Below are 14613 nucleotides of genomic sequence, written 5' to 3'. Positions count from 1 at the left end.
ATGTAATAAGGAAGATTTGTTATATAATGTACTTTAAATATATAAGAGAGGTTCTTAGAGAATTCATTACAAGGAATATTGTGTTAACATAACATAGGTATAAATGTGGACCTAAATGAATTGTTCTATCCTTTTTCTCACTCATTTTTTACAGCTAAAATGGCATGACTTGAAATCCTATGTATAATCATTATGTCTTAACTCAGTGTATTTTTCTGTCAATGTATAATCATCCGAATAAATTGCATTCACCTCACTGATTGGTAGATAGTTTTCATTTAGAATTCAGTAGCACGTGTGCTTTGTTGGTTGACGCTCAGGTGATTAACAAGCCTTCTCCTCTCACCTGACAGATTGCATTAACTTTTTGCCAGAGTGCTAGCACATATCATAATCATTATACTCATAAAGAAATTATATATCCCACATGTCGTTTTCCGGCACCTAATTTGTGTAAGTGGTCCAAATGCTACATGCCTCACTTTTATATTTAGATGCAGTAGTGTGTTCTCCTATGGCATTGCACCGGTAACCCTCGCCTGGTTGCATCTTATGTAATACCGAAGGCCATTTCTGCTATGCCATAACATGGAATGTTAGATCCGCCCTCTTTGAAAGGGGGTGCTGTGTCAGGATTAGACACGTGTTTGTGGATGATCCACAATCTTTCCGGGGCAGTGGAAATTTAATGAATATCAGAATTTGATGAATCTTGATATGCACTGTTGCCAATGAATAGATTATAGATTGGGCTCTTGCAGAGGGACTAAGATACACGATGATCCGTTCTTCAGGTATAGCACCTTTGTGGTAAACTGACCAAATAAATCTCTCTGTGTGCAGTGGTAAGCAAACAATTGTGTGACAAGTGGGGCATAACATTATCAATATTTTCCATTCTCGGAATATAATTAGTAGAACCATTTACAGAAAAGCAGATAGGTAAGCATAGACGACAGCTATCAAGTGTATTGCAAAATGTGCGCACATTGTAACATATTAGATTCTATAATAGATGACATTAAATTCTATTAAATGTAGCAGACAGGAACTGTGTATTGATGCTGGAACCAATGACAACGAGAATAGTATTCTTGTTGTTTCTGGTTACCAAGCACATGAATTTTCATCCGCTCAACCCAGTCATACTTTGAGTTCCTCACTCTATCCAAAGATATGTGCGCAATAAATCAAAGTGTCATTTTAAAGTTTGAATAATCCCAAGAATACTTTTTTTCAGTTCCCAAGTTACTTTAGTCCCTGTCCCTTCACCACCTAACTCCGGGGAAATTCCTCCTACTGGGGAACATTAATATCTGAATGTGTCATGGGTGTGGACTCATATGTCTATAGCAGGGTGGTGGGTAAGGGAACAGGCACTCAAAACTGTAAATATTTATGCACTAAGCCTGTATATAACTAGATCATGTCGGTTATAAAACTGAATAAATGTAACACAACCAAACATGTTCTCTCTAATAACCATCTATTGGATATCAACCATTACATTCGCTGCAGTATAAATGTCTCCACAACCAGCATAACACCATTTATTCCACATAAAAAACAACCAATTACAAGCCCAATTAATGTGGCTCAGTTAATGCCTTTCACCCATCGTTTATGCAGCCGTGTAATACCCATCCCCTAGTGCACTGCGGTGCATTGTTCTCCAAAAAACAATTAACACATAGATATGTTCCCACATCTGGTCAAATACTTCTTCTGGGCATGGATGTTCACTGCCTTTTTTCTTCCTGTAAACATTCATCCTACTCTCCAATTAAAAGGTTTCGGACATGCGTTCCCTTCACTCACACAAATCCATATATGCATAGGGGGTACTATAACTATATATCCCTACTCTGGGCAGCACACATATCCCTGTTATGTGGCCAATCCCTGCCTCAAAGCCAATCCCTGCTTTGTGGTCTATCCCTGCTTTGGGGCCAATCCATGATCCTTGCCGAATTGTATTGGTGGGGATGGAGAAAAAAGCTTGGACATAGGAAGAAACTATGCCAATTTCCACAGCTGTACAATACCTTTCATCCATCGTTTTCACAGCCTTTTAATGGCCCATCCCAGGCCCACTGCTGTGCATTGTTCTCCAATGGACAATTGACACATAGGAATCTTCACACATCTGGTCAAATCCTTCTTCAAGGCCAGTTATTCGTTGCCCTTCTTCTTCCTGCAGACATTCACACACACTTAAATACATATAAGGTACCTCTCTTCTCAACACTCATACACCTATATAACTATAATTTCTACTCCAAAGGCCATCCCTGCCAGCTGACACATTCCTGCACTATGCCTATACATTCTCTGAGGCAAATCTTGCCCAAAAGCCAATCCCTGCTCTGTGGCCTGTCATAGCTTGGAGGCAGGGATGGAGTAAATCATTTTGACAAAGGAAGAAACTATGCAATATTCCGATAGAGAAAATCTCTTCAGGTTTCATATATACTAGATGTGTACAGAGATGTGTGTGCATCATGCAGGCACAGATTCCTTGCCCGAACCAGAAGAACTGTAGCCCCACACTCACTATTTCAGCACGCATTCCACCAAATTAAAACTGAAATAAATACTCTCCAATATACTGCTCATAAAAGAAAAATGAAAATGGATTCTCTTAGGTGGAAGGTTTGTTCAAACAAACCAAGGGGTTTGCTTCTAGCAGCATTCTGCTGTCATTAGTGAGATGTTAATGTATTCAATTGGCTCCTTTGTGTGTGTGATATGTCATCTATGCTATAACACTGCTACACATTGTTGCAACTCATTCACCTCTGATCCTTAGGCACATTCTAATTCGCACATCAGTAAATTATTGCTTTCCTGCTATATCGTATTCGCCGCTGTTCGGCGACTTGTGGAGTTGGACAACAGTTCCCTGACTTCCTCTCCTTGCCTGCCCACTCCCACGTCATTTTCTAGTGCCCTGAAGGCACAAATGACATGCACCAGAGCCTGTTTGGATTGCTTAGGCATAGGGCACGTCACTGCGCTTTGTTAGTCCTGAAGATGATCTTGTTTGTTTTGCTGCTTACATTTGGCAATGGCAGCCACTTGCCGTTTTCTGAGAGAGTCATGGGGTTCCAAAAAACAACACTTGCTGCAGATGATTTTATGTCCCTACCCACTTCATCTTTTATGATTGAGCACCAAACTTACCCCACCCTTCATCATATTCTTTTGGATATAATTTGTTTCCTTCACCTGTAGATCCTAATTTGGTATTGAGCGCTTCTTACCCCCATGTCAATCCTAACCAATCACAGTTCAGGCCATTTTGAAACTTAGATGTATGATCTAGCCAAACTCCTTTGAACTTCTTGAGCATGTTTTCCATAGGATTATTGAAAGCTTGATCTCTTGGCTCCTTTCTTCCTCGGTCAGATCCAGATCTGATCCTATTTCTATTAAACTTAATTTTATTGCTGCTAATATTCCCCTGGGGTCAGGTGCTTACCTTGATATTTTGACCTATAATAATTCAATTCCTCACCACCCGATTCCATGTTTTTCTTCTTTTTTTTCATTTATAGGTTCAGGAAGACACTGGCCAATTTATCCAATATGGCAATTATTTCTCTTTCTAGAAGATATTTCTAGATCGTTTCTATGTTTGCATGCAAAGAAACATGCAGCACTTTTAAACTACCAATATGCTATAGTTTGTTTCTCGGGAATGTATGTAGCTATATACTCTTTGTATGTGTCTGCTTTCTTCTTAACCAACACACACTTCTGATGTAGGGTGGAGGACTTGGTTGCATTTTGAATTATATTTATCTAACCAGTTTGCTAGAGCCCTTCTTTTGAGCTTTTGTCACTCATTACTACTCTTTCACCCTTTGAAACAGCTGTTTTTTCAGGGAATATCAGAGTCTGGGCAACTCTGAGGACCTAATTTACAAAAGCTTTTTTCAATGGGAAAATCCCATTGAAAACGCTTTTGTAAATCAGGAGCTGAGTTTTTTTTTATGGATGATTTCTCTGACTTAATTTACAAATATAATATTTTTAGGAGGTTTTAATCTACAAAATAATTATACTTTTTGAAATCAATTGGTTTGATCCTTTTTCATTCATTTTCATTTATATACCCACCATTCATATCAAATTGGACAACAGGTTGCACCAATCTGTGCCATTTGTAAACATGCTAATCTCCTGTTCCCTTTTATAGGAGGCCTTCAATATTGCTGCTTGCTAGTCAATTAGTGGAAAAGAAACAAGTGTTTTATTTAACACATGTTTTGATCCTATTTTGCAGTCAGTCAATATTTTAGTTCGTTTAGGTGTAAAAGACTCAGGAAACCTAAATATAAACCATGGTATTCTTCAGAAGTTGCTGAAAATGAACAATTAGTTAGGCATCTTGAAATACACGGGAAACACCTCTGATTCAGAGAGACTTTGGTTCGGCGTTGACTAGCTAGGCAAGATTGCAAAACAATTAAAGTCTCTGCTAAATGTACATATTAAACCCAGACTATTCAGAAGACTTATTTCTCAATTTAAGAATGCATTCAGAACAGCATGTCACTGTATATTCCCTCGTCCAGATACAAGGCTTTACTGCCCCAAGGATAGATGCAATAGTATTAACACCTTTCTTGCTGAAAAGATCAGAAATATTCAGAATGAGCTCCTTAGCAAAGTTTTCTTCTGTCCACCTCCCCTTTGTATTCCTTGGAAAGTGCCTCTTTGGAGGTTATTTTCTCTTCAGTTGACGAGTTGGCAAACATATTTGGATTGTTAAAGGCTACTTTAACACCTGGGGGACTTAATCTGGGAAAAAGTACGGAATGGTTTACTTCTTTGGCTGACTTGCATATCTTTGAACCATGGGATTTCACAATCTTACCTGAATTTGGGATTGGTTACACCGTAATTAAAAAAACCTTTGCTGACCCTGATATCCTGGGCAAATATTGTCTGATCACGACTCTCCATTCTAGGGTAATATCTTGTAGAAAAAAGGTAGTGCTGCAGTTGACAGAACATATTGATTGCCATCAGCTTTTGAGTTACTCTCAGTCTGGGTTTCATAGGTTTTTTAGGTACAGAATCTGCAACACTTCAGGACATGGATGATGTACTGCAAATCACTGATAATGTGGGAATATGACTTCTATTACATTTAGACTATTTGGCAGCACTTAACACTGTTTGTCATGAAGCCTTGTTGTCTATTCTTGTTGCCTGGATGGGTATGAAGGAATGCTGCTGGAATGGTTTCACTTCTATTCTACCCGCAGGTCTCAATGTAGCCGAATTCAGTCTTCAAGATCTTCTCTGGTTCTTGTTTTCTGCGGTGTTCCTAAAAGCTCTTTTCAGTTTGAATGTTGAGCCTTTGGGCGATACCATTTTTAAGTTTGTAATTAAAAGTCATCAATAGGCTGATAGTATTCATTTATACCTCAGGGTATCATGGCTGATCATATTCTTAACTTGGGAGCCTGTTTGACCAATTTAGAGAATTGAATGATTCAAATTAACCTTACATGTAAATTACCTATAAACTGAATATATTGTTTTCGTATCTCTTGGTCAATAAGCTGTGGTACAACTGTGGCTGGCCTTACTTGCTCAGAATGCATTTCTGCTACTTTGGACCCAGTTTGCAAATCTCTCTTTTGGATTGATAACCAAATATCTTTGAAATATCAAGTTGATAAGAAAATTCCAAATTGCCAATTATCAATGTGTTCTTCTTTGTAAAAGTAAGCCAAAACATGTATACCATATGAACACTTTCGATTGGTTGTTCAAGCGATGGTTCACGTATGTCTTGATGGCGACAATGTTATTTTAAAGGGTATCTGTAATCAGGTTCTTCTGCCTCTTATGTTTGTACATCATGGAGCTGCCAGGTTGCTCTTTGGAAGAAGAACGTATCCCTCCTATATTGAACACTTTGCATAGGCTAACCATGGAGTCCAAAATTTGATTTAAATGAGATTATATTGCTTATGAGGCTGCTGTTTTACACCAGCCTCCTTAGTTGGCTGACAAATGTATTATTACTGGAGGATGTATCACAACACATAGCAAAGATATTCTTCTCTTAAATACAGCCAAATATTTGAAATCCAGAACTCCTATGCAAGCCTTTTCTATTGGTCTGATTCATTTGTGGACCTTCAGTCTCACACAGGTTGGAAGACCTTTCTATTTCTGTTCAATCTTGAGTCTTGAGCCCGGTTGTTGCTGTTTCCAGAGACATTGTTCTGTGCTCAGATGTCATGGGATTAGGTTTGCACATTATAAAAAAAAGAATATAACATAACACACTGCTTTAGAAGCAGCAGCATGTTGGGAGAGGCGAAGTGAATCTGGCTGTGGTCAGTAGAGGTTTGATGACCATTTCATGTAACACCCTCATCATGGACTCAAATTCAGATCAGTTTGATTTTCCCCTATTGTCAAGCCTCTTTAATGATGTGATTAGTAAAAAAAAAAACATGGCATTTATTTATTTATGGTGGCTTATAAAACATCACTTTTGTAGCCTTTTGGCTACTTCTAAACACTTTTTTTACAAGAATAAAAAAGGTCTTAGGGAGGGAAGGACACGTGAGGACAGTGGATAGCTTATCAAAGCAGTGCAAAGGGACGGGTTAGATCATGCTATCCTATAAGATTATTGATGATAGGATACATGAATGGAAGAAAGATGGCAGGGTGAATGAGTTAAGTAATAGGTGAGTCAGAAAAAGTGTGAAATAAAGCAGGTGGAAAGAGAGTCAAACTTTAGACATATTTCACTGGTCCGGTGATTGGATTTAGACATTCACAGCGGTAGGAAGAGATATAAGAGTCAAATGACTTTTTTGAAAGGTTGGTCTTCATCGTCTTTTAGAAGGACAAATAATTTGATCGCACTCCCATGGGAAAATTTAAACCAGCCCGAGGATTCAGAGCCTGCACTCGGGGGTTTTGCTGCTGTGCTTTTCTATTTTGATCTTTTTCTTCCTGCAGTCTTTGATTTGGATGAGCAGGGATTTGTGACTAGTGTTCAGGGCGGCTTTTTGCTGGTAATTGGGCCTTTTGTTTCTGAAGTATTTGTGCATAAATAGATCGAATTTATAAATGTACTCTGATGTGATCCTGTTTTTTAAGATTGTGTGCCGATCTAGCGGCTTGACTTTGTACTCTCTGAAGTTAATTTTTAAATATAATACACCCCCTCGTAGAAGTCCAAACAAAGATGTGATCAGTAAAATATGGTCAGTTGTCTGTAGGGGAGGCATAGAGTTTCGTAGCAGTGAATCTTGGGAATTGACACATTTGACCACTACTTTGTCATTAGTGGGATAATGGTAGCTCTGTGTCAAAACTGAACCCAGAAAGGTTTTATCTTCTGAGATGGGGCAGTGTCCTTTCCCAGTACAAGCACCTATTTTAATGAGATAGGCTTGTCTCCCTAAATGAGGCCCTCTGATTAAGGTCCATTGGGGCAAAAACATGTCTTCCTTATAAAATTGAAGATGTGACTCAGACACTTTGTGACACTGGGGAAAACACTGTAACATGCAATAGAAACGACTCATGCCTCGTGACCACTGATGCATCCAACAGCTCCCATCAGCCCTTCAGCATACGGATTGTACTCCAGAATGGATTTGATCCGTGGATTCCGACTGGAGTAAAAAGACTGCATCGGGAACACCACCTCATACGCCAATTATGCTACCTGAGAGTCCCACAAGTTTCTTGACTTTCGCTGACACTATTTAACATGTTTAAATGCCCTGCCATTGGCAGATATGATCACGCAAATTAAACTAAAATTTGAGATTCATTGCAAATGTCCACGAATCCAGGACAAGATCACATACTGGGACACATTGATATCACCCCATAATTTTACAACCCAAAATCCTGATCTCAAAATGATGACAATGTTACTGCACATTTCAGCGTAATTATATTAGGAAGTGTGTTTGGGTAATTTATAATTTGAGGGGTCTATGGGGAGCCGCGGAAGGTCTCCCCCCACATATAATTGTGCTGAAAGGTGCAAAAAGAAAAAAATTGACATTTTGGAATGCAGGATTTTTTTTTCTTGCCCTATTCACATAGATCCAGACACATCCACCATTAGTGGAAAGCAGCCTGCCCCTACATGGATCCATGATCTTGATATTCTGATCATTGGCAGAGCAAACGTGAGTAAAATCCCATTCCATGGCGTCAAAACCTTCAACAACCACTGCACCTGCACACAAATAAAAAACCACGGTACTCTGGTTAAACCACACAACCCTTTTTCATACTTAATTGCAGCTGTAGTGCAGGGTGCCCATTTTAAACACATGATGCCCTGAAGCATAAAAACAAAGCACTGAGATGGAACTTAGTAGGTACATTGTACACTTATCTACTGGCTATTGTAACTGAGCCTTCATCTGGGCTTTGTTGAAGGAGACAGATAAACAAACCACAGGGGATTGAAAATCAGGTGGAAAGACTCTGCCTGAAGTTAAACAAATCCGACCACATAACCTGTGCCTTCAAGAGGCACTTGGAGAAATCAAAGACTCTGTCTTTTAGCTTTCCAAATTCCCATTTCATCGTGAGGAACCCCTGGCAGGGTTTCAGAATCATTCTGAAACTGAAGTTATGGAACAGCTGCAAAACTATTGGTGGTGAGTCAGAGCGGAGGGTGGATTCCATTTTGGCCTGCATCTGTGTGCAATGTGTGAGAGGAGGTTGAGGCCTGTAGGAGATGTTGAGGTAGACTTCTATGAGAGAGATCAGTGATTTTGGCTGCTGTCTCGTTCACCTGAGGAATGGCTGACAAATGCCGTATGAGGTGCCAATCGGCAAAGGTTCCAGCTGGCCACTAACAATAGCACCTAAGCAAGTTAGAGGTAGGTTTCAGCTGACAACAAGCCTACCAGCTTGCATATTAAGGAAGTGGAAATGAGTGTGCATGGAGTCTTCCTATCTTAAGCAGCTGTTTCACTGCACCAAAGGTTACTGCCTCCCACAATCTTGGCACCAAGCTTATAGTCAGGGGCATGACGAGAGCTGCTTTTGGGGGTGGGGTGCTAACCCTTCAAATGTTGGGGGAGGCACCAACTTCAGCGATGGTAGAGAAGGGGTAAACGTATTTGTGTGGCGGTATCTACATTCTTTACGCATTCAAATGAGGCTATTCTAGTGCAGCTTCAATGTTACAAGCAGTTAACTCTCTCATTTAAGTCTGAGAGCACCCACGTAAGGACAGCTGTGAGAATGAGCGGTCTACCCCTCTCTACCCTTCCATTCACTCCCTGGCATGCAAGTACTAACCTTGCATCACAATTTCAATTGCCTAAATTCAGGTGCTAACAATTAAATATTCTACCTTAGCTATTCTCGGGCCATTGTTAACAGCGAAGCCCAGGCGATGTTTAAAATCTGTGTCCTGTTCTGTCTGGCCACAACTCTATTGATTAGCCAGGTCAAGTCAACATAGCCCAAATATTTTGGAGGGTCGGGGGACTGAAACCCGGTCAGCTGAATAGTGTTGCGCCACTGCTTATGGTAATGAGTGGAGTTGCCTTTTGATGACGCTAATCCCTTTCTCGTGCCTGGATTTGCCATTTTGTGATCTGCTATATATGATTTCAGGTTTGTCTGCCCACTAACATGTCTGAATGCTCTCTGCAGTAACATCCTCAAATTCTATGTTCAAACAAACAATGCACATACCAACTAAGTCACAGACAGCAATTATGCACACCTCCCTGCAGACATCAAACATGATCAGACTATGCCTCTGCAACCAACTTTCATACCATACCCCAGGCCAATGCATACTAGCATCCCAGGCACTCCTAGAAATGTATCCACACACAGAGCTCAGGGTACTTCCGGTCTGCACCCATCCACACAAGGGCAGACATATCTTGCACTGCCTGGCTTTAAACTTGCGGCCCACCCCTTCGCTTTCATATCCACTAGAGCTCCTCAAGACCATGGCAGCTGAGCACAGTATAAATCCCAATAGGATAACAACATGAAACTGAAGAGAACATGTCATATTGGTTGCTTGTATAACACTATACACCACTTCACTGGCACTGAAGGAACTGAGAAAAGTGTGAGGCGTGAGCCACTGCGCGGTCACTCCAAAACAGCCCAAGGGCCCCTTCTACACATCCTTGCAAAGTCCGCCCTTGAAACAGCACACAGTCACATTCAAAGCATACATCACTGTGAGGCCTTTCCAACTCATGGGCGTAATTGTAGGGGGGGACAGGGGTGTTTGTCCCCCCAACTTTCATGGCACACCATTTTGTCCCCATTCATTTGGCTGGGGCACCTTTTCTTCAGATGTCATGTCCCCCCAACATTTTTAGTAAAGTTACTCCATTGTTCCTACCACACTCTTACAATACGCTTCAGCAAAACAGAATTCAGTGCCATCTTCCTTACACACAGCCTGCTCCTTACACAGCCAGACAATATCCTTAACACAGAGAAGTCTGATGCCCTGGTCCACACGACCCTGACACCCGCAGTAGTCAGTTCCCTCAACCGCCCATCACCTTCCATGGCCAAGAGGTGTCAATGCAGAGCACACTATACCCTCAAAACAAAAAAACTACTGGTTTCACCAACACTTTCATTTCTAAAGGTTGACTGGCATTTTTAGCATATCTTTTACACTTATATAGCCCTGCCAAACTTCTATTGAACGGCAGGCCAAATAAACCGATTTTTTTTAACCGATCCCGGCGAAGTCTAGTTAGTGTCCGCGAACATTTCTCCGAAGGTGCTTTTTGTAAGGAATTGCACTGCCCACATCCCTGCGGTTCGCTGTCTAGAACGTTGCCCGTTTGAATGTGTACATTCTGCGTGTGGTATGAGCGGTGGCCGCATTTCTGCGCGAGTTTGCAGATCTCACAGCCATGTTCTCGTCGCTGCTAGCATGTCGGGGAAGAAATTGTGGTCTGAGTGACTCCTTTGGAAGTTTGGCAGATGCTGGATACAAATCAGGGGGTTCTACCCCTTACGAGTTGTGGTTGGTGACGTCAAGCCTCTTACCCCACCCACACTCCTCTCCGGTTACAATGACTGCTGCGGTTTCCCGCCCAGCGACGCACGCGTGCCCCGCCTCCAGAAGACACCGCAGCCGAAAAAAGCACCCCCCGCTCCTCCACACATACCCGCTGCCCCCTCCCCTGAACCCCACTTCCAATCCGACCTCCTCAAACCCTCGCCGCACCGGGAGAAGGCGGTCTCAATGAGTTGCAGGCACGGACAGGCTGGCCCCACAAGACATGTCCGCCAGCACCGTGACAGAAAATCCTGTCAGCGCCCCTGTCATACGCTGCGCGCAATCCATACGCTCAGAAGTCATCAAGCGCCCGCAGAGCCGTGCGCACTAACTGCCAACACAAAGGGCAGTGCTAGGGACTAGTGACCCCAAGCAGGGCAGGGGGCGTTTAGTTTTCCTGATGGGGGTCCAGGTGTGCCCAGTGGCAAACTAAAAATAAACTTAAGTGTAAGGTCCGCGCACTCGGCGCCCCTGGCCACAAGTGCTTCTATGAAGGCCGGGCAGACGCAGCGACCGCGCACCAGCTCAGAGTAGTTAAACGAAGCAATAATGCATATGTTGGTTCCTGTTTTTTTTTTTTTTTTAATGACTATTGGTCAGCATTGGAAAGAAAGAATAAACTATAGAGTGCGGTCTTTTGAGACAGCTTGCATATATTCTGCCCGCAAATAGATCGCCGATATGGCCGGGTCGTTACCCAGTCTCTCCTCCGCCACTCTGTAACTCACACAAGGCCTGGTTCACAACCCACCGAGAGAAAAAAAAAACGCTTTGTGAATCAGGCCCACGGTGTTCCTTATTAGGACTTTCTGTCTTCGATGCGCTGTACGGACCCCCTGTCTCCCCCTCCCCCACCACCGAGGTGCAGACGGGTGTGTGGGACCCAGCCATCAATATTCTTCTGCCCTAACCCCCTCTGGGGAGGCCTTAATTCTCTACGTAACCAGTCCCATGGCGAAAGGTATGCAACACTGCCCAGCGTAAAGAATTGCCCCTCCTTTGAACGCTACACATGTCTAACTAACTTCCGCAGAGACGCTTTTAAATTAGTCGAGCAAACGTTGGATGTCGGGGTGTCAGCAGTAAACTGTTAAGCAGGCGCCCAAGAAACAGAACCACATATGAGTGATCACTTTCTGAAATGAAAATGACTGACATGAACGCTCGAAGAAAAATAAAGTTTCCATTCAAAGAATCCACATTCTTTAAACCCTCAAGAGAGGGGCGAGGGGGGTTGCAAAATAAGTATGCAGCAGAGCCCCCCCCCCCTTTTAAGGTTAGTTTGTAGGCCGTTACTGCTGTTTTACAGTGAGCTCCCCCAATTTCCATGCTAAATAATACAGTGAACATTTCGTAGAAGGTAGATTTGAAAAATATGCCCCCTCTCTCTTTCTCGCTCTCTTTGTGACAACCCCCCACACCCAAACACACCGCACGCATGGATTAACAAAAACCCAAACAAACTGTTTTGGGAGAGGGGTGAGAGAACCCTCAATGTGGATCAACGTGGGGATTGTGGTTCGTGACAAATTAACTCCTAGTCTCTGTAATCCCTTGGCTTTCCCTTTCATTTGGCCCCTTGGTCTCTCCTGCCCCCCTGTGGTTTTCCATCTCACTCTGTGTTACGTTTCTCAGAGGAGGCCGCGCAACATGACTTCAGAACGCCAACCCGTGGATCATGCTATATTTAAAACATATTCGCGACTTCTCGCTGAAAAACCCAATGTTAGTTAGAGTAGGGGCCCTTTTTGGGGGTAAACAGTATATTGAGTTTTGCGTGGCGGGGGCGGGGGGGCGGGAGAGCTGTCATTCCGTGGTGCGTGGCAGACAAAGGAGCATCCCCTATAAAAGCGCTATTCCGTCCACAGAAGGGGGTTATGTGTCCAAACATGGCGCTTTCCTCGTCCCCTCCACTGGCCAAGCCATTGAACGGCACCGAGAGAATACACGTTTTGATGAAGAAGGTCAAGAGGCACGTACTCGGATGGAGCGACCAGTTGCCGCTGTTCCCAGAGCGCAGCCACCTCCCCCCGCTCCCCCGCAGTACAACATCTGGGAACGATCCAAGCCTGGATGTGCTTACGACGCAATCCAGGAAACTGTCTTTTTGTAGCGCCGTAAAATGGAGGGACATTCTGGGTCCCCGCTAGGGATAACAATTGGCACCCGTAACATCCCCGCTGACATATTTAACCCCCGAGTGAAAGGGTTTGCAACGGGGACAATGCCAGAAAACCTGCAGGAACGTGTCCCCAAAGTAGAAGAGAGTGACCCGGCAGCACCCCTCCCCCTTCCCTTCTTCCATCCTTTGGCACATTGGTCTAAAAAAAAGAGCAACCATTCGCCACAGGCAGAACATGGGTCAGTGTGTTCCAGAGCGCCCAGGCTTCTGAAACAACCCTCCGCTCCTCCATCCACTGGGGGCTATTGGGAGGCGGGGGCAAGGAATGCATCAAACGCACTCCTGCTAACAAAGGAACAGCCCTCGCCTCAGCCCTCTAACCCCTGCCCCCCGCATGTCAAGCCAGAACTTGCAAAATACCTCGAAAAAGATGCAAAGCGGAAACGCTGGTACTTAAAAAGCCCTTCAAATGAACACATTAGCACCACACAGGCGAATCCAGCTGCATGGGCAAATGAATATCACAAAAAAGCGACTGTTTTCTTAAAACAGCATACTCCGTAGTGCTTTTAAGAAAACGTCAGACCATACATCAAACACAGCCAAGAGAAACTCTTGCTATGAGCAAAAAAAAAAATAAAATACATCGGCTAACTGTGAAAAGAGGAGAAGATTTCTTTTTTCTGTCCTGGCGCCGTGCATGAAACGCATTTAAAAAATGCACATCTGTAGGAACCAGAGCACGAGCCCCGCTGCTTCCAGATGTCTTGCCCCCGTCGCCACACGCACGGAATGCAGAAAACGTTACAATCGCACAGACGCCCGGCCACATGTACAGAAACTGACACCCCAAGCACGCAGCCTGGTGAACAGAGGCAGAACAATGCTAAAATGGCTTAAAGTCTTTCAAACCCACTGAAAGCGAAGTTACATTAAAGGAAATGACTAGCTAGCATACCGGTCTAAAGTTTGATGATGACATGCATCATGAACAAAAAAACAGGAACGTACCTTCAGGTCCCGGGACTGGTGAGGTGCCCAGAGCTCCTTTGTTAAGTGGAGTTCTGGGCAGAAAAGGAGGAATAAAGCCCGCACCCTGTGAGCAAAGGGAAAAGGTACAACCTCGTCCAAATTGGGCAGGGGGAGGGCCTTACTCTATGGGAAGGAGTGAGCTGAGCACAAGGACAAGCCTCCTGCATTCTTCAGCCAAAACTTTCCCCACTTGGAGGGGGTGGGGTCTGGTGGGGGGATTGGGTGGGGGGGGGGGGGGTGTTGCGGCAGGCAGTGGGATGCAGACCTCACTCAGCCAGACCCTTTTGTGTGGAGGCATCCTTGCTGAAGTGGGAGCTGCTCGCTTTAAACTTTGCCTTTATTGAAACATTTTGGAGTTTTGCACAGCGCAACACAGATAATTAAATCG

At 43.5% G+C, this 14613-nt stretch overlaps 1 protein-coding gene across 1 annotated transcript in view; it reads right to left on the bottom strand.

Moving 5' to 3' along the window:
- The window catches only part of LOC138577245 (fibrillin-2-like), a 454244-nt gene extending 439906 nt beyond the window's left edge, over positions 1 to 14338 (bottom strand). Inside the window, exon 1 of the mRNA XM_069649613.1 lies at positions 14205 to 14338. The gene's annotated coding sequence lies outside the window, so the exon portion shown is untranslated. The remainder of the gene's footprint in view (positions 1 to 14204) is intronic.
- Between the last annotated feature and the right edge of the window lie 275 nt (positions 14339 to 14613).

Source organism: Ambystoma mexicanum, chromosome 1p (genome assembly GCF_040938575.1).
Source record: "Ambystoma mexicanum isolate Mex_15411 chromosome 1p, UKY_AmexF1_1, whole genome shotgun sequence".
Lineage (NCBI taxonomy): Eukaryota > Metazoa > Chordata > Amphibia > Caudata > Ambystomatidae > Ambystoma > Ambystoma mexicanum.
This window is presented reverse-complemented; position numbering and strand designations above follow the sequence as displayed.